This window comes from Alosa pseudoharengus, unplaced genomic scaffold, assembly GCF_046254945.1.
Source record: "Alosa pseudoharengus isolate Yale_2024_CS ecotype anadromous, Long Island Sound unplaced genomic scaffold, YU_APseudo_1.1 YU_APseudo_1.1_scf_4, whole genome shotgun sequence".
Lineage (NCBI taxonomy): Eukaryota > Metazoa > Chordata > Actinopteri > Clupeiformes > Clupeidae > Alosa > Alosa pseudoharengus.
The window spans coordinates 26373505-26395620 of NW_027468774.1; the positions used below are offsets into that span (position 1 = coordinate 26373505).

The 22116-nt window shown below is 40.4% G+C and overlaps 1 pseudogene; it reads left to right on the forward strand.

The window, feature by feature from the left end:
- Window positions 1-1228: 1228 nt before the first annotated feature.
- On the forward strand, window positions 1229-16337 carry LOC143102863 (GTPase IMAP family member 7-like; annotated as a pseudogene).
- Window positions 16338-22116: the final 5779 nt, after the last annotated feature.

Consider the following 22116-nt stretch of genomic DNA (forward strand, 5'->3'; position numbering starts at 1 on the left):
AATATAAAGGTAAGCCTAAAGCAAACAATAAAGGACAATGTTTAAGCCATTGGACATTATTGAAAGAAAATGATAGCAAAGATATGCAGAATGAATGAAAAATGACTGGCGAACTAGGCTACTTTTTCAGCAAAAACATAGCCTACCCTAAAAGAAACGTTAAGCCTACATGACATATAACGCTTATAATTTAGTCCTCTTAGTAATCAGCATATTACCCTGGGTCATGTTGGAAACGTACAGGTGCCTACTGTACCACAGGATTATATAGGCCTAGAGGTCTTTCCTTCAAAAGCTAGGCCTACCCATTTTTTTTCTACAAAGTAGGCCTAAACATACGAAATGTTGATTATTCTTATTAAAAGGAAAGAAAGCGAGCAGAGGACAATGGACATGGATGCATACGATCTCTTTCCAGAAAGCTGGAAAAAACATAATTTGTTAAGCTATTCAAACTGACGCATATAGTTAACATCAGATGGCATAGTCTAGGCCTATACAATGTTTTCAATATATAATTTTACATAAGCTACAGCTTTTAGGCCATTGATTTCATTAAAACATATGCTAATGATATTGATGAGGGGGTGTTTACAAGGCGGAGACCTAAAACCATCCGTCTGCGCACAAGTTGACGTTCATTTGTGATTTATAATGGGCACATCTGGAAGGGTGGCGTACGCACGTTTTTTTGTGCGTACGTTCGTTTTCTCTGAATCATACGTACGATCATTTCAGAAATTATCTAAGATCAAATGAAGGATGGTTTCTACGCAACCCTTTTATAAATGAGGCCCCTGGTGTGTCAGTCATTCAATTCTTTACTCAGTGTTCAGGGCTTTGCTGATGGCCATGTTGACACGACTTTGCGTCTGCTTTCTAGAATGCATCTCCATTCCTTCTAGAATGCACCTCTAGAATTCTATTTGAACTGTTCATTGTTTATTCAAAAAATGTCTGTCTAGGAGCGCTTCCTGGACTCAAATTTGTTTGTTTGAGGTGCTCTTTGGATGGGAAAATGTAGATGAGAAAAAAACAGGGGATTCCAAGGCCAAGGAGAGTGCCTTGGAATCCCCTGTTTTTTTTCTCATGTTCATTGTTTATGTTTATTAAAAGTTACTTGGCAGACACTTTTGTCCAAAGTGACTTACAACATATATCAATAAACATATCATTAAAGTTAATGTTTGTTTCTGTTCTTAACCCCCAGGTTTCCAAACCAAGTATACATATCAAATGTCAGCACACTCTCAATCAGACTCCTATACACAGTCTCTAAAATGTCCTTGCTGACCCTATAGGAGTTCAACTTCCTAAGTAAGTATAGGCGCTGCATTGCCTTTTTAAAAATGTACTCTGTGTTTTTAGTGAAACTTAAGGTGGAGCAAAAGAATGTTTCTAAATATTTGAACTCCTCTACCTTCTCTACATGTTGGTCATTAATTACAACAGGTATAAAAGGTCATGGCAGGAATTTTTCTCTTTCATTATCAGAAAAATTCCTGCCATGACCTTAATGTTCAAAATGTGATGTGAACATTAAATGAACACACACTAAACACTGATTAGCTTTCTGCTGTTTATTACCAGTTATTACCAATGCACAACACAACATAATAAGCAAGACTTCATATTAATAATAACCATAGCCATTTCAAACATATACAAAACTCTCTGTAAAGAAAATTAATTAGGTACAACAGACAAGTTTTTAAACATTTCCTGAAAATACCCAAAGTATAGCAAGAATGTAGAACTAGATATATTCCACCAATGAGGAATCACAGGCACAGAATGGTCTTGACTGTAACCACAGCCGCCGAGAGGGGGAATAAAGCTGGATCATATTATTAAGAGAAGAAGGTGCTGATTCAGTAAGTGTCCTATAGGCCAGGGAGAGGGATTTGAATTCTGGCCGCTAAAGGAAGCCAGTTAAGAGCCACCAATTGGGAGTTATATATCTCTTCTTAAGCTGATTATTGTGTATTATCCATTGTGGTCGTGCTGGTCCATTGTGCTCTATTACTTGATCAACTGAGAGTTTTCTTGATTTGGTTCCACTATAGAGAGCTCTCTACCACTGAGAGACCAGTTATTTTCTCAATGGAATACGTCAGCTGGTGCATTTTTCCCACCCTGCAGATAAGGGGCCATACAGCCTGCTACAAAGGGACATTCATCAAACATTTAACTCTAACATTCACTTCACATAGTGCAATTTTGTGTTTAATGTGAAACACTTGCTTGAACATTGTGATCGTCTTACATCAGAACACAAGCTTAAACACATGTGGTATTTCTCATACAGCATTTGTGAGTAATCTCTGCACTCAAAGCCAAGATAGTTGGAGTTTATGAGCGAGAAACATTTAATATGATATGAGGCACATTGCATCAAGGCATTTGACGAAATCACTCAAAATGTCTGATTCTGTACCATCTGTAATACTCCTTTGGAATAGTACAAATGTATGCTTAAAAAATGATGAAGTGGGCAAAGGGGGTATAGCTCAGTGGTAGATTGTTTATGATCCAATCAGCAACATATCAGAATATAGAATTAGACTCTCATACTGCTCCATTGGAATGTGATTATGGTGCGTGTTTCAACCAATACAGGGGTTCTTCTTCTCCACAAATGCCTTAACATTGTTTTTCTGGTTATTGCGCTGTCAAATATCTTGTACAACAAACCCAGTTGCATTTTCAGCTCTGAAAAAAACTGTTCAGGAGTTCGGGCATAGTTAATCCACAACGGAACAAGTTCAGACCGAACTTCCCGACCTCAAATGTTGTGGGCGGGGCTGTTCAGCTGGCATCCAGGCTACCTTAACACACTAGATTACATAAATTATTGGACACTACTTAAAAGCCAATAACTAACATGGACCTCCTCTACTGATTGCATATTCATATGTCCATCACTATAGTGACTTTTTCCAAATGGCTGGTTTAAAACCCACACCTGTTCCCATTTGGTAAATAGATTATCATGGTCGAATAGTTAGTATAGCAGAGAAGCTATGCCACTTTCATCAAAACCTATTACAAAGCTATAGCAATGTTATGTCATTAAATACGATAAACAGTGATTCTGGAACAGATCTGCGTCTTCCTTATCCCGTTAATAAACATATTACAGTATGTAACCATATTCCGTCTGTTCGAAAAAAAAGTTGCGCTAACTGTTCTAGTTTGTTACAAGCAGCATGGGCCGTCAGGCAGGTAGTTAACATACATTTTTTTTGCTAGGCTAGCCTTCCTGCTGCGACATTACACCATTTGTACAAGACAAGTAGAGCTATCATCCAGTGTAATTTATCACTTACCACTATCTTGTTGTTCCTTTCTCTTCTTTCTTTTCTGGCCTCCTGACGCATAACTTCGCTTCATTATGACCATAGACATAACTGCGAGGTTTTATATTTTCCCGGCAGCAGAGCTCACGAACCTGGCTGGCTGGCTGCTGTCAGCGATTACTGAGAGAGGCCCCCTTGAGGGGGATCCCGGTATTGCCGGTGAAGCACCCGATTTGGTTCCCCCGGAATTCCTGTTTCCTTTACGCCACTGTTTTGAAGTTCTTGCGTTGTTGCTAGGTTACCGTGCGTATTCACAGTGCTGTATTGCGTTTTCCGTGTTTTCAGCTATGGTAACCGACTAGAGCTTCCGTGTAAAGACCTAGAGGGGAAACATGAATTGCATGGGGAACCAAATCGGGTGCTTCACCGGTAACAGCGTTGTTGCACTTTACTGCATTGACTATCAAAGGGGCGCTCACAGTTTGTCGTTGCATTTTATTCTTAACCAGTCTTGGGTCTTGGGGCCCCTGGCCAGCTCGGGGCCCCAAGCAATTGCTTGGTTTGCTTGCCTTCTAGCGACGGACCTGTTTGATTGTAGCCTAGCCTCTGTGCATCTGTAGTGACATGTTAGCCCAGGCAGCAACATAGCCTACATCAGACTGACCCACTGTATAGCCTACAACACAAATGTCTGTGCAATAAATAGCCCATGTTACACGCCTGTGTGTGTCCTAACTCTGAACAAATGGCATCCTGTCATTGCTCTCATGCACATGTGATATGTTATTCTGAGACATAATCTATAGGAATTACTACACATAACTAAACACACAAAAAGTTGTGAAAACAATTTATTGTATTAGGTATTTACAGCCAGGGCATATAAACTGTCCTTCAGTGTCAGGCCAGTTTACACATTCAGTGGTAGGCCTACCAGCCCTGGCAGCAATCACATTTTATCTTCAAGACAAAAAACATTGAGTTAATACTGATGTAAAGCCAAAGTGGTATCTATTGTACAGAAGTTTATTCTTTTCAATTTTAATTTTACATTGTAAGAGGGAGTCTGGCCAAGTTAGCCTAATATTCTTAGGGAATAGAACATAACAGCAGACTTGGTCGAAAATGTAAATTCATAGGCATGCATATAGAACAGCATGATATGAGCCTGTCTGGCATCAAATACACGAGTGGAGTGGAGTGGTGTGTTTTGGTGTGTGCTGGTGAACATATTTTCATCACAGCAGGCAACTAAGTAACTTGTCATCTTGATAATATGATACACTAGCCTAGAAATCTAGACGAAATCTAGACCAGCGGCGACAAATTAATTTGCTCAGCCTGTACGTCTAGTAGCAAACCATAGGGATTTCTATTGGCTGACGCTGTGGACGTCATCCAATCACAGCGCTCTATTTTGTTAGAGAGTCTTAAGGCGGTCTTAACAGGATGACGACAGCCCTGCGACGGTGAACAAGGAAGGTGGCTATGGCGAACGAAGAGCGGTTGTTTGAATCGGCGTTGGCGTCAACTTTGGAGGAGTTGGACTTGTGCTTTTCTTTGAAAGTTTAACAACACAATGCACTTAAGTCATTCCTTTCGAAGAAGGATGTATTTGCCGCTTTGCCGACCGGGCTAACGTCATCCTGCTCTTTGTTCTGATTGTTGTAGCGCTGGCCTATTGCATGCCTAGGCAGTTTGAAAGACAATTCTCTGCCCGCCCCTTGGATTAAGCGAGGTGAATGGGATTCCAGACTATACATTTCAATGATATAGGATGGCCCGCCAGGCTAATGATACACAACAACAAGAAAGCAACATAATTTTGTTGTGTGTTTCACAAGACTCCAAGATATCAGAATGTCCAATAAAGCATGCCTTAATGATCTGTTTTGGCAACAGAGGTAGTTGGGCATTGTAATGTAGCACAAGTAAATTTGTCAAACTAGGCTAACATGTTTGTGTAGGCAAGCATGCATGACCAAACCTCGAAACTCATTGGACACCACACACAAAAAACAGATGATGTACTAACACTTTAAAGACATCTACCATGATGTCCCATTGACATTACAACTTTAAAGGAACCATATGTAAGATTGTGGCCAAAACTGGTACTGCAATCACTTTCAAATTACTGTAGAGCGGTGTATCCCCTCCCCCTCCCCCCTGACTCGAGGTGGCCAACCCGGATGCCGAAACACTACTGACTTTGTGATTAGTAGATAGGTGGAGGGTGGCGCATCAGGCCAAAACACAACATGACATGACAAAACACAACATCAACATCAGTTGAGGGCTGCAACTTTTTAAATGACAATATCGTGGCCGGACTACTGTTGTCAGTGATATAAGTATTTGAAATGAACATGATTTCTTAATGTTTAGTGACATATCAGGGCCATTTTATGATTAATTGAAATACATTTCTTACATATGGTTCCTTTAAGTGCTAAATAGCCCATTTAAACAGGGCTAAATGAAAGTAATGACAATTTGATAGACTGTAGGCTAGCCTGTCTAGGCTTTACCAACATTTTCAGTTCCGTTTGAGTCACGCTTCATGAATGCTCTCTAGGCGCGCGCGCACGACAACCTCCGTTTATAAATATTCACGATAAACTCCACCCGACTCCACCCATGGAAACTCAGAATCTCTAAGCGCTTTCAGATATAACCTCCGGAGTACATGCGGAGGTTTGTCCAACGGAGGTCCTACCCTTCGGGTGATTCAGATATGATGCTAACCTGCGGACCTAATACTGACCTTATACGGACGTATGTGTGAACTACATACACGCACATTACAGAATCTCCGTGTGGTTGTCGAGTGAGGGGTGGGGGCTTGTAGAGTTCACAAGATGCAAGATATGACGCAGAATATATGCGGCCGCTGCCTGTCACAGCTGCTTTTTGTTTACAACGTGTAGCCTATGCATTATGTAGGCTAAAGAAGACTAAATCTATTGTGCGTAGGCTAATACTTGAAGTAGGCTAGTCAAGTAAGCAAACAGTATTTGTATGTGTGCTTTGAATAAACACATTTATCTGTTTTCAACGTTATGTACCAGATTTACTTGGCTATAGAACCCCACATCTGGTTTGCGTTGGAGAGAGAGCATGCACAAACTTTATGGTAGGCTACCAGCCAATTCAGTAGGCTAACTCAAGACTGCAAGGCCATCATACAACGTTTTTAAGCAATAAACAAAATACTAACATAACAGTGAAGTTGTTCGTTTTTTCATGGTTTATTTTTTCCAAAAGCATCCTCTCCCCATGTGTCTATTGCTTTTACGTAAGGAGCTTGTAACGAAGTTGGCTTTTCTTCGTTTTCATTTTCTCTAGGCATATATGCTCAACAAATATCAGCGAGCTCAGCGAGGTATCAATGAACAGAAAAAACCGTGTTGGCTAACAATTTATTAAATACTCCTGTTATTGTCGTCAACGACGTCGCTGTAGGCTACTGCCTTTTCAGCGCCTTCTGCTTATGGTGATTCAGTCTTTTGAATTCGTTTGGCCTTGCCATTAAGTTGTAGGCTACAACGTCTATTGCCGTTCCCTTCATGTGTTCTATCAAAATGTTGTATGCCCTCATGGACAGTAGCTCCGTGATGTCTGCATCTTTCCAGGTCGGAGATATTCTGGACAGCATTATGCCACTCCATCATAACACTGGCATTTAAGTCAGATCTAACCACATGGACGCAGGGCCAGGGTAGGGTCATCTGGGGCCCGGGGCAGAGGCCTCCCCGAATAATAAATTATTATTATCAATATACATAAGACAGAGAGAGAGAGAGACAATTAAATTATGACAGACATAATGTAAAAATGAAATTTGCATTTATATTGTGGAACCGTATAACCAACAATTGTACTAACATACAAAAAACAAGTAGCCTACAAACATGGGGCAATGCACACAAAAAAATCAACCATGAAATATTACATCATTACCATCAATGACTTCAACTAAGGCTTGAAAACTGCCAGTGGTACCCAGGTCAGACTAAAAATGTGCAACTCCCGAACTCTGAACTCATGAAACATTGTAGCCTAGAGTTTGGCGCGCACGCACACAGCCACATCATGATGCATTGTAACACGCTGTCTGTAATACACTGTAACACGCAGCCCTAGTATAGCCAGCCACGACGTCAAATACATTGAAACACGCAGTTTAGCACACACACACAGCCCAACCACATCAAATACAAACAAGGGGGGTGTCGCAGCCGATAACGGTTACGTTGTCAGGGACAGGGATAGTATGCCTAGACATGGACTTATCCCTATTTTGATCCTTGTTTTGAAAAAAGTGGACAGGTCACCTGCAGGAATGAATGCGATGGTACGCACACACCCACCTAACTTTCAATGCTTTGATAATATTTGTCCCGGTGTTGCACCAAATTCTGTGATCTGTCGAATTTTGAACTCTAGAGGGCACTGCTTTATTGGAGTCTATGAATGTACTGAGCTGTAATGACACACTGAGGTAATTATGTTATGTGTGTAATTCTTCTAATACACTTTGTAAATCTTTGAAACATGGGACATTGACCGGGTGTGGGTATATTACTCCACAGGCCTGCCTGTGTATCTTCGCTCTCTATACTATTTGTAGAGTAGAGCTAAATCCTACCCCACACCACTCCTGTGTAGCCTACAGGTGGACTTCAGCAGGACAGGTCACATATTTTGATAGGCTACTACTGTGAAATTATGCCACTGTAACTCTGCAGAAAAAATGCTGTGGAGGTCACAAACTGCCTCCTTGTATATCAGTTTGAGGTGCCAAAAAGGATATTAACAGACAATAGCAAGGAGTTTGTCAATAATGTAAGTAAAGTGTTTGCTGATGTAAATGGCAGTGTAGCCTACAATATCAGTCAATTTCTGCAGAGTTATAGTGGGGTAACATAATTTGACAGTAGGCCTACAAAATATGTGACTAATCGGGCTGAAGTATAGGCTAACAGTGAACTGTGTATTGAGTGAGTCCACTTGTTTACTGGAGTGATGAGAGCTGTTTGGAGTCATCTGATGGTTTGGCTAACCTTCCCAAGTTCACCTGTTGATTGGGCAGCTGTTTGGCGGTAGCATTTCAGATAGCCAGTACAGCTCAGTAAATTCAGTAGACCAGGGGCGTAGATTTGCGTGGGGACCGAAGGACGTGTCCACACCAATGTCAGATTACGATTGAAATGTCCCCACCAATATTCAGGTTGAAGTGGGGGGGGGGGGGGGGGGGGGGGGGGGAGCGCTCACATGCGCTACAAAGAGTTAAATACTTTCTCACTTTGCTGCGGATCATCTCGTACAGATCGTGTAATGTGCAGTAGCCTATAAGGGTAAATCGCGCTGATTTGAAGTTACCTATAATAACTACCAATGAGCCGCAGGAGACGCTGCGCTTCAGCTTCACTTCACTACAAGGCATATGAAGTGCGTCCAAATTCACCCATTCTTCTCTGTTGAACTCCTCGAGTAGGCTACTCATCACACATGTGTCACATGAAGGACCTTTTCTCAGCTTTTAAACGGTGCTATAGCCACTATTTGCTGTGATAAACAGTTCGCGAGAAAAATTAACTTCAAGAGATTTAATAATTATTCTCTGTGCCCATCTCCACATCCATTCGTCTCGGTGGAATATCGTAGGCCTACACACTCTTCACGCAACACATGACCACCCATATATCAGAATAAACAGCAGACCTTACCGAACACAAAGGTGTAAAGCATTCCCGTGTATAGTTAGCTGTTCCAGAGTAATCCGGTTTTGAAATAAATTGTAGAAAAATTCAACATGGTCTTTCGGCTTTAAGCATTTCTTAAAACTGAGCTGTGCTTACATCGCCTAGATATCTGTAAATAGGCCTATTAGAGAATATACAGGCAGCTTATGGTTAAGAGTTGTCAATGTAGCCTTAATGATTCTTTTCACAAAATGCTAAGCATGCATGTATTTAAGTTTCTTAAAACTGAGCTGTGCTTAAATGGGTCAAAGCATGATTTCATAACAGACCAAATAGAAAATAAATTTTAAATATAGCCTACATATGTATACATATTAAAATCAGATTATGTGCTACACAGTATAGATCAAGTTGGACAGTAGCACATTTTAATCATGGGTAGTTGGACAGTAGCACATTTTAATCATTTTATATATCTATAGTGGCTGGTGAAAGAGTTGAGTGGCTTTTCCTTTTTTTTTCCGGGGGAATTAGTGGGTAGTGTCCCCACCAAAGCTCAGACCAAACCTACGCCCTTGTCATAGACTCCAATAAAACAATTTTCAATTTCAATTTAATTGTAGTTATAGAGCGCCAAAACATTACACATGTCTCATGGCGCTTTACAGTGTTAGACAATCAGAGGAAAGAAAAGAAAAGAAGGCCCATGGGTAACAGGGGCGAGGAAAAACTCCCTAGAAATGGAGACACATAGGAAGAAACCTCGAGCAGATCCACGACTCAAGGACCTGAACCATCGGGTCAGATACAGGACAGTAAGGCCTGTATTATTATATATCAGTATTACTGAAAATCTAAATGGTTAATGTCAATAAGTAAATCAATGGTACTATATATTGTTACAGTATACCATAGTGAGAATAGGCAAGAGAGGGAGAGTTGAGAGAGAGAGAGAGAGAGAGAGAGAGAAGGGGAGAGAGGAGAGAGGGGGGGTGACACATGAAAAGTCCATGACATAGCAGCATAACTAAGGCATTGTGAGGAGTAATCGACACCAGTGCAGGTATGGCCAGTGACCACCATCGCACGCATGACTGGGGTGCCAGTCATACGAGGACACAGCAGGGTGGTCCATTCCAAAAAAAAAAACCAGCTCCCTCTAAAGTCACAAAATTCGACAGGTCACAGAATTTGGTGCAACACCGGTTAGGTTCCTGCATTGGTCAGTTAAAAAGTAGCCTACATACTGTAGTAGGCTAATAACATCCACATGCAATATCTTTATAACAACAACGCCTAACAACGACCTATTTATTTGGACAACTTTGTATAGCCCTATAAAGGCTAAAGTTACCTAGTTTTGTTCTAGCGAAGGCTACGTTCACGTGTGGCTTTAAACAGTGGTAATGCTAGCCTAACGTTTTGACAAGCAATAATCTTGCCTACCTTGTGCTTGCGGCTTGCCCATTTGAAATAACTCCTCTCGCTTTGCTGTCTCCATCCTCTCTGTTTTCGTTGTTTAAAAAACTTGTTATATCCATGATGAGTCTCGAGTTAATGAATTACCTTATACCATTGTGTGCTGATAGAAAACAACAAGCTAGCCTACAACTTCTGTAGCATGCCTGTGTATCTCTCCTGCTCAAACAAAAGGTGCGCGCGTGCATAGTTCTGCATTAAGTTGATTTTGATAACGTTACAAACTTTACTTTACAGAAAATTGTATAGCCTACTGGCATGCAGTTAATGGAATAGGCTACTGTGCAGAGTTAAGAAGTTATGGTAGCCTAGGCCAATTTGGTGTGAATACACGCACACAGGGGAAATTCTCTCTCGTTGTTGAGTAGCCTGGCTGATACGCACAGTGCGTACGGCCATGGTTTTGGCGCGCCTGAGAACGTCTGGCTGAAGCTCTCTCTTTTTTCGAGATCCGCTTGCATATTTCCTAATTGTCTCATGCGAAGCCATTGTTGTCTGTGATAGCATGCATTGATACGGGCAAAGACAGGTGACGATAAGACATTTGTTTTCTTTTTTAAATGTCCCGCGCCTGGGCCCCCTAGTGGCCGGGGCCCGTGGCAGCAGCCCCTTTGCCCAATGCCCAAACGCGGCCCTGAAACACGCCCTCTCACTAGGTGTGAATCTTAACCGCATGTTCTACGCTTCATTCAGACACAGCACATTTACATAATATCCGGAGGAAATACTAGGGGGGAATAGTATAAATACCGCCTGAATTCAAATACACACGCCGGCACCGGCTAGAAAAAGGTAGCGATGGAGTTTCTCAGACATTCGTCATGACAGAGCCAGCGAAAAAGAAGCAAAAACCGAGAAAACAGTAAGGAATATGCCAATACTGCATAGTTTACCTTTAACTTGTATAAGTTGAAACCCTGAAGACAGTACCGTTTTCAGATTCAGTCAAACGAAGACGCCAGTTTGGACATGTTGGATAAGTTGAGTTTTCTTTTTTTGTTTTTTTATGTGAAATATTGGTGTTTTTATCTTTAGTAAAGCCAATAGAACTAAAACTCAGGTATTTGTTGAGAACATTTACTGAACATTATTGAATTGGAATGACATTCATTAATTTATTCTGGAAATAGTGCCTATGGACTTTAGGTAGGCTAATAGGAAGTTGATAAAGTAAATCTGTGATGAATATGAACTGAGTGTAGAGGATGTGGACTGTGTGAAAGTCGTATAGTCCAGTAGCCTACTTCCTGAAGAGTTTTCATTTGAGGCCTAAAACTTGTTTGATTAGGCTACTTTCTTTTTTTAAACCAGCGTCTAACCCTGCACTACTTCAATACTAATCCCCAACCCCACAGTTAGGCTACTCTAGACCTTTGGACTGTATTGTAACACAAATATTATCGAGTTGACCTGAACTATTTGACAGCCTATGAAGTTAGCTGACACAGTCTACAAATATGTTTTTAAAGTTAATGCAGGATGGAAATTATGAGTAATACTTAATATTAACATGACTATAGGGCACTGTGCATGAATGGAAGTCCAACATTCAGAAGAGTTCTATATATAGGCTGGGTTGTCAAAAGTGAGATATTTTGAGTTCTATACATGATATTCACACCTGAATGTCAAACAATGTATTACATTCTTAACAACATTATGCTATGTATATTAGTCATCATGACTCTAATCTGCAACGTTTTATTGTCCCACAGACTACATTAAATCATATTCTGTGATCTTTTGTTTTCAGTTATATTTAAATTATAGTTAACCTAGTATCTGTTCATGACCAGTGTCCAGTGGATCAGTTACAATGACTCCAGAGGACAGACATCACTTAAAGACAGATCAGAAGGATGCTGATGCTTCAGCAGACAGAGAAGAAGCAGGACATTCTTATGAATATGGTAAGCACTGAAGATATTTAGCCAGGACCTTGATCATTTTGTTATAGTCCCAATAATTCAATTAAATGATGAGTACGTGAGCAATGTCATAACTCAAATAGGTTGGCTATTTTATCTATTATAGAAAGCTTGCAAATCAAATCAAAGTGTGCTTTCAGCAACTGATGTCTTCAGAACCTCAACACTTCCACCTCAAATTGCACAAATTTTCGCTTTAAGCATATATTTTGATTCAGCATGTGAAGCTGATATTCTCAAAAGTGTTGAAGACTTTGTATCTGATCTGAAAAGATTGAAAATATAGATGGGATAAATTAAATTATGGTCAATATAATTAGCTATTTTTGACAAGGATTTACAAAAAAAGGTAGCCTGACGAGCCAGACCCACTAGCGTGCGTCTAGATTTCTAGGCTAAAAAAAGGCTCTTTAATGTCAAAGTGAAAACAGATTTCTACAAAGTAATGTTAATTAATTAAATATATATAATGCAAAATAAGTGATTGTATAAATATTCACCTCCTTCAAGTCAGTATTTAGCAGGTGCACCTTTGACCGCAACTACAGCACGAAGTCTGTGTGGATATCTTAGCTTTGCACATCTGGATATTGCAGTTTTACTCCATTTTCTTTGCGAAACTGCTCAAGCTCTGTCAGATTACATGGGGATTGGGTGTGAACCCTTTTTAAGTCCAGCCATACATTTTTTATTGGATTGAGATCTTTGGAACTTTCAATGTATGCTTCAGGTCATTGTCTTGCTGGAAAATAAATCTTCCCAAGTCCCAAGTCCCAAGTCGTAGTTCTCTTTGCAGACTGAATCAGATTGTCCTCCATTGATTTCCATATATTCAAATTCATTTGATCCTTTACCTTTACAAGCCTTCCAGGGCCTGCTGCTGAGAAGCATCCCAGGAGCATGATGCTGCCACCATCATGCCTCAAAGTAGGGATGGTGTGTTTGTGGTGATGTGCAGTGTTTGGTGTCCGCCAAAAATAGCATCTAATCTGATGGCCAAAAAGCTTAATTTTGGTTTCATCAGACCACAGAACCTTCTTCTATTAGACCTTGGAGTCTCCCACGTGTATTTGGGCGAACCACTTTTGCGTTTGCCACTTCCCCATAGTTTTGACTGGTGAAGAACTCGGGCAGTAGTTGGTAGTTGTATGCAGAGTCTCTCCCATATCAGCTGCTGAAGCTTTTAACTCCTTCAGAGTTGTCATGTGCTTTGGTGGCCTCCCCCACCAGTCTTCTTCTTGCACAGTCCCTTAGTTTGTGGGGATGTCCTGTTCTAGGCAGATTTACACATTTGCCATATTTCTGAACTGCAGAAGATGTTTAGTGACTTGAATTTTTGTATCCATCCCCTCACTTTTCAATAACCTCTTCTCAGAGTTGCTTAGTGTTCTTAATGGTGGAATTGTAGAAATTGTAGTTAATCAGGAATCCTGATTAACCAGTGACTGGACCATCCAGTCAGGTGCCTTTATACTATACTGTACACATTCACTGCACTCAGGCGATCTCCATTTCACTTGTGAAAGTATACTAGGACTATTTGGCTGGACCGCTGTTGAGTTAGGTCACTTTAAGGGAAAGTGAATATTTATGCAACCACTTATTGCATATTATACCTTTTAATTTTTACTTTTATTACTTTTAAAAGACAAATTATATATTGACCAAGATTCTTTTAATCTTAGCAAAAGATTAACTGTAATATATGAAAATATATTGCTTTTTCTTCTCAGTTCCCCCTAACCTGGAGGAGTGGCGAATCATACTTCTTGGTAAGAGTGGCTCAGGGAAGAGCTCGGCTGGGAACACCATTCTGGGTGAGGAGCTCTTCAAATCAGACATGAAGCTGTCCAGGGTCACACAGTTCTGCGAGAAGAGGACCAAAGACATCAATGGGAGACCTGTATCGGTGATTGCAAGGCCGTAGTCATGATGTCAACATTGGGGGGGACCAAATCTGTGGTGTGGTCTGAGGGACCCCCAAACAGAATTTCAATACATTTCCTACCATGCAAAAATATTATTAAAAATCACAAGCAAGTCGTTAGTTAGGTCAGTCAATTAGGTTATTCCAAACTTTTGACGGACACAGATGCACCCCCCCCCCCCCCACCCGTGAGTTTTGTGAAAAGAGAAGGGTGGAGAAGAAGCAACTTCACTGGTCCACCGTGACTCTATATTACACAGAATGTGGTTCTTTGACGTATTTCTTACACCTGAAGATTTTTTTAAACTAAGGCTTAGACTCATAGTTTGGAGCCTAATAAGATTTTGTCTTTTAATTTAGATTTTATTATGCTGGCGGCTAATCACACAATTTTAACATAGATTGAAAGGGACAGGATTCAGGAATAGGTACTAAGACACTACTACTAAGACAGGCCCCTCTTCTGTCTGACTCATCTCATGTTACCCCTGTATGCATTATAGACTGGCTTCTGACAGAAATGACGTTTTGTGTCAACATGTAGAAACACTAGGCCTACTACAGCCTTTAATTGGTGAATGGAGGTGCAAATTCCTTTCTTTGGTTATTGTCCGCGATTCACATTTGATCACGTTTTGCCTGCATGGATGCGCGATTGAGTGCGCATCTAAATAATATGCAAGATGCAACAATCATTTCTAAGAGGCCTATACACGGTAATTTCTGGCATTACTACTAGCATATGAATGCATTATTTATGTTGAAAGACGTGAAAGAAATGACACAGGCTTGCACAAATTCATAATTTAAAATAAAACGTTTCACTTTCGCTATCATTGCGAGAATAGGCCACAATATGGAAAATGTTCCCTTTCAGTCTGATCGGCTCCAAACATGTGTGGGATTTCTTTAGCCTGTGCTACACCTTTCCGAGAAGTTTTGTGAAAATTGTACCGGTAGCTTTTGCGATATTGTTGACAGCCCTACCTCACCGCAGTAGGGTGCAGTAAATGGAAGATTTTGATAGCGCACGCCACTAACGAAAAATGGAAAATCACCAGGACAAACCACTCAGGGTGTAGGCTACTCTGGAACCATAGGTCACTAATTTGTGCGTTATTTACGTTTGATTACATTTCAGATATGTGTTGGTTTCCTGTAGGCCTAGTATAGCGCTTTATTCTTTCTTTATTTTTCTGTCTGAATATTGGGGGGGACATTTTGGTCATATTTGAATATTGGGGGGGACACGTCCCCCTCAATGTCTATGGTGACTACGGCCCTGGGTGATTGACACTCCTGGACTCTTTGAGACCAGGCGTTCAAAAAAAGAGGTTGTCCAAGAGATCCTGCAGAGTGTGACCTATAGGCCTGGACCTCACATCTTTCTGGTGGTCATCCCCATTGGCCGTTTGACCCTTGAGGACAAAAGCACCAATAATTTGATCGAGAGCACATTTGGCAAGAGGGTATGGGACTTCACCATTGTCCTGTTCACCCATGGTGACCGGCTGGAGGGGAAGACCCTGAACGATGTCAGCGGTGATGAGGAGCTCAGAGAATTTATCCGTAAGTGCAGGGGAGGGTTCCTGGCCTTCAACAACAAGGACATGGGCGACCGGGACCAGGTGGCCAAGCTCTTGGAGAAAATGGAAACCCTGGTGGCTCTTAGTATTACAAATCTAACCCGTACCCAAGGCAGGAGAGGAAGATCAGAGAGAGGCCAGAAAAGATATTGACTGAGAGGGATAAAGACATTGCACGCAGGGAGAAAGCGCTGGAGGACCTTTACAATGGCGAGGTGTTGGAGAGACAGAAGAGAGCTCTTTGGAGGAAAGAGGAGGCGGATGCAAGAAAAATGTCAGAAGTGCTGCCAGTTAAAACCCAAATGGGAGTAGTCATTGCCACATCGCTGATGGCCACTGCAGTTTTGGGGCCGGCTGGAGTAGTGTTAGGGATTATTCTTTTCATCTCTATAATGATTTCAAAGGTCTGAGAAGAGCATTTAAGAATATTGCTCAAGAATATTGTTTTATTTTTTATTTAAAAACTTTTCAATTGTGTCTTGTTGTATCATAATATGCGGTATAATCTGTGAGGGAAGTGAGTTAAGTTCTTTTTGAGATGTGAAGGGATTCATAATTAGCCTATGTTAATGCTATTCCCTGCAAACTATAACCTTTATTATTTACATTAGGATAACATCAGACAGTGCTAAAAGGTTGCTAAAATACATCTTATATGCCACCTTATACCTATAACATACACATTTCCAAATTCTTAAAAATGTTTGACATTGTCTGGAATTTATGCCATATTAAAGGGGAACTATGCCGTTTTTTTTTAGCTTCATTTACCTTTCAAAGTCATTGGGATGGTTATATGACTTTTTCTAGGTTGAATGGTGGCCGTCTGTGTGCGGAAAAAACACCCATGCATTTGGTACGGCGAGCTGCTGGCCTCGGAGTCAGAAAGTCTAGCAGGAGTCTCAGGTCTCGCGAAGTGACAAATTGCTTTATGTCAGTACTAACATACACACGTCATGGCAGAGCTGGCCAAAAAGAAGCAGAAAGCAGGGCTTTGAACCGGTTCAAGGAACGAAAACGAAAACCGGGAACTTTTTGTATTTTACAGGGAACAGAAACGAAACCGGAAACATTATTATTTTTTATGTTCTGGAACAGGAACACTTTTTTAAAATAATGGTAACCGGTTAATACCGGTTTTATTTCGTTCCTCAAAGTTTTCGTTGCCTAATTAACTAAAAAAAAAAAAGTTATTATTTTCCTGCACACGTTACCATGACGGCTGAGGTTCACTTCCTGTGTGATATCACATCAGACATTCGCTGACTGAATGGAGAGAGAGCGGTGGATTACAAAGTCTCCACTCCACATCTTAAATAAGAGGTAAATTACGATCCATCGTTAATTAAAACGCTCATTCCAAACACAATATCAATAGCTATATTTGTCGACTCCACGTTAATGATGGACTAGCGAACATTAGGCCTACTGGATGGCCTTTCCCCCCGACGGTTGGAATTTGTTGTTGCCCGAGTGGCATAACCATGTGTCTTAATAATGTTGTTATGTTTGTGTGGAAATTTTCTCTTTTAACAATAAACTACACATTTGAAATAATTGTAGGCCTATTTAATTATTATTATTATTATTAATAATATAATTATTATTATGTAATAATGGTTGTAATATTATTACATTTGGTTTAAGCTGGATGAGAAAGATGTGACATAATTCTATAACATTAAACAGCTGACAGGAACGAAATTAACCGTTCCGGGAACAGTATTTTTTTGTTCTAACCGGTTCGGGAACGTCAATTTATTGGTGGAACTCATAACCGGAAACGTTATAATTCCGTTTCTGTTCGGAACGAACCGATTGGAAAAAAAAAATCGGTTCAAAGCCCTGGCAGAAAGTGAGAAAAACGTTGTCAGAGGAACAGAGAAAGAGGAAACGGCAGGCTGACCGAACGAGGAGTGTTGTAAAATATCGACTCTGAAGCTGTAGGGGGAGCTCAAAAACAGTGAAGAATTTGCCAAAACTGCATAGGCAGTCCTTTAAAGAGAAACTATGCAGTTTTGGCCATTTCTTTGCTGTTTTCTCGCTTAGACAGCTACTCCCTATTGCCTTTTATGCACTACACATACACTTTACTGACACTTTATTTGACCTTTTCTTGCTTCCCACTCACAGACTTATGTATATATATTAGGGCTGTCAAAATAACTGATTCATTTTGATTAATTAATTTGAGAAAAAAATAACTGATTAAAAAAAATAGCGCAGATTTATCGATTCCGTATGACCTTTGACCCCGAGCCGTTCTAGTCAGTAACCATTAGACTCTAAAATGAAGGAGAAAGATGAAAATGTGCTGCCTAGATCATTGATTGGAACATTTACTTTTGAAAAACGGCCTGATGGTGTTAAAAATAAAGTGTTGATTGAAATAAAGTCGCACATCAATGCAAAGAAATACAGTAGTGTTGACATTGAGGGGAGTGTTAATTTATTTTCATTGTGTCCCCTAGGTTATATCTGTGGTCTGAAATGCCTTGTACTGTATGTGAAAAAAAAAAACTTCTTCCCGAAGCACTTTTGAATTTATTTCCTAAGCATATTAGGTCATATCATAGATTATTATGGCATTATTTGAACAGTGAAAGTTTGAGTGAAAGTTTTTGAACTTTAATGTCACTAATGCTGATTATTCAATGATTCATTTGAATTTAAATATTTAAAATACTTTCACAGCAAAAATGATATATGCAATTAATTTAGATTAATTAATCACAGTATGTAATTAATTCGATTAATTTTTTTAATCGATTGACAGCCCTAATATATATATATATATATATATATTTGTAAATAAATTCAGATTATTGTTTAAAACGTTACCCGTCAGTCTCCCTATCTCCCTTACTGCAGAGACTTTCTAATGAGGAGACACAGCACTCAAAAAATCCTCCATAGAAATGCATGGGGCTAGTTTGTAACGCCAATATGGCCGTTGTCTACACATATCCCACCCCTTCCTCGGCCAAACGTTGCCATGTAAATACATTTAGCCAATCATGTGGTGTGATGTAAATACATTTAGCCAATCATATGGTGTGTTGTGAAGACATTGTGCCAATCATGTGTTGTGAACTCGCCGCTGGAGGAGCAAGACTGGTGTCGTGAAGCCTTGCGCACGCGCATTTCTGTCGAATAGGATGCCCAATGAGTGCCCAAAAAGCGTTGCAATATGGCCGCCGAGTGGAGGGACTTGCCTAAAAGGACTTTGCTTACAGGAAGTGGACACAAAGTATTCTTCACACAAAGGCTCCCTCTAGTGGTGAGGTTGGGAAACAATGTGTGAGGTGCCAGTAGGAGTTACAACTGCAAATGTACTGAATGGGTAAGCCATTCAGTGTTCTGTTCTCTTGGGTAAGGTATTGGCAGGCAATCAAGTACATAATAACTACATAATAAATATACAAGTGTGATACGGCCAAAAAAATTGATCTACTTCATAGGTGTGCAAATAACATACGGTTAATGGTCGTTCTAAATTACGTAGGACAATGGGAAATTCAACCAAGCATTGGAATAACAATGAAATAATCATTCAAATGATATCTGGTCTGGAAGCTTTGAAAAATGTGTCAATATTAATGTGCCAATAATTTCACCATGGTATAAACAGAGAAGCAGTGTTAACTTTGGTGGCACGATGTGTGTGGGTTGTGGAATCTTCTTTCATATACAAACACACCACCACCACTACCTGAATAAAAATCATAAAAAGTTGAAATATTAAGAGCAAAACATATGCAAGGCAACAGCCAAACAATCCCCTTTGCTATTCAATGCTTGCCATTTGATAGTAATTTTAATACCACAGATGAATGAAGACCCAGTCAGATCAATGTAGGAAAAATCAGGAACAGAGTTTTATTTACAATGATGCGCAGCATGACTTCACCTAAAGATCCAAAAGCTGCTCTAAAGAAATAGTTAGGGTTTAAGTATCCTTCCAGGCTGACGGGAGATGGCGTTGGTCATCCCATCTCACGTGGACTACACTGATTCAGACTCTGATTAGTGGCAACCTGCCAATTCAGAGCAGATAGCTACTGACGCAGCCATGCAGTGAAACTGTATTATGACTGCAAAGTCATAATATTCCCTTTAATCTAACCATATAGACACAGGTACACACACAGAGACAGTGCAGGGACAGAATGAAATAACAACAGTCATCTCATGTGGAAGAACGCATAACAGAAACATCAGGACATAAACCACTTATGAATATAAAAATCATAAGTTCCAATTCCAGTACTCTCACAGTACACTGTAAGACAGCAAATTACGGTGCATAGTGCACTGAAAGTAACCTGTGACCTCCTGAGCAGGCACAGCGCTACGGGTGGGCCTGGATGGGCCTAGGCCCACCCACTTTTCAACAGGCCCACCCAAAACTTTTCTTAAAAAAAAAAAAAAAAAACTTTTAATATAGTCGTTGTTTAGGTACCTTAAACGTGCACAAACGGTCTCGTTGTATCGCTGCAACCAGGAGATGAAGGATAGCTGATCCATAACACCTAGCACATAATAATGGCTTCTGAAATGTTTTTTTTTTTTTTTTGCAATGCAGCTTGTTGATATTGTGATTGTTGATCCGATTTGCATTAAAGGGCCTAATGGGTGTGATTGATCTTTATGAGCTCTCTTGGAGCATGTTTTACATGACAGATGACGTTGTCAATGAACAAGTTCTGTGCCCGAGGGGTAGGCCTAGTAGCCAGCTGATTTTGCCAGGGCTTCAGCCCCGAATGTATTTTGTACAGTTGACTAACAAATATGAAACCATTATTTCGATCGCGCATTGAAACTTTGAGATGAGATGGACGTATTTAACATACAAGCGGACACGGGTGAACTCACTCTTCTTCATGCAGCAGATTTAATATGAACGTTACCTTCCATAACACATAATTTGGAACGTAGGCTACGTGCGCGCGCGAGGTTGGGCATGTCATTGTTTGCATTTAATATTTGGTATAGGCCTACGTTACAAGGAAATCATGAAGTCATCAATAACAAGGTGGTGGTGGAGTTATCCTGTTCTCGTCATTTAGACTAGCCTACAAGTTCAGGTTTGTTATCAGCCTCTAGCCTACAGTCTCGAGCTGGCCAAACAGTGGTGGCCTGCTTTGCCTAGTTGTAAAATCGAATTAGTGAGTCTTCAATGTTCCCTTCTCCCTAAGCTAAGCATAACAAACCATATAATGCATATTGCTATTTAAAAGCCACTCTGCTAGGTGGCTATATAGTTCGTTTCTAGCAAACAGAAATGTCAAGATAGATAAATGTCATTACATCCTCTAATTGTCAAAATTGTATTGCCCATAATATTTAATAAATGTGGTGCAAATGAGGCTTGAGTCAGTGGATTCATTTATGAAAAGTGAGCAGCAAGTCAGGCAAAATGGGAATTATGAAAACCGTTTAGACTCTATGGGCTAAGCCCCGAATGTTTTCAACTGCCCTGCATATTGATTGAAACTGTCGGGCAGTGTGATTGATCTGTATTGTTGAAAACCTAAAACAAATGAAATATTCGACTTCATGTTATACAAGCAGAACTAAACTATGTTTGGGGGAAATATTAGATTCCCACTTTTACAGCCTATAGGCCTTAGGTCTATTCGAGAGATGCGCTAAAGCACAGCCAGCAGGTATGGTGCGTAATGGAGATTCCAAAGCGCTCTTGTTTGGTCAGAACCAAGGACAGTGATCGAGGATAGTACGTCCATCCTTTTTACAATGCAACAAACTATTTAAAGAGCATCAAGCTATTCAAATCTCTATTATGTAAGGCCAAATAATATAACAGTATATTAGTCAGTCATTTTTATTAGGTTAAACAGTGATTTGATAAAGTTTTTTTTAAGGCCCACCCACAATTGGTCTGGCCCATCCAAAACTGGAATCCTGGCGCCGTGCCTGCTCCTGAGTAACATATAGGTTAAAAGCTAGAGTATGTGGTCTAACTGGAAACATTCTTCAGCACTTCTATCAGCATGTTTCCTGTACCGTCCTGGGGGTCGTTTCTAGAAAAGTTAGCAACGACGTTGCTCAACCACCATGGTACGACGCAACTTGCGACCAAACAACGACGCTGTTACACCTGTTTCCAGAAAGCATCGTACCTGTGTCGCAATTCGCTACCTCCGACGTTCGAACACCATAGTTCCA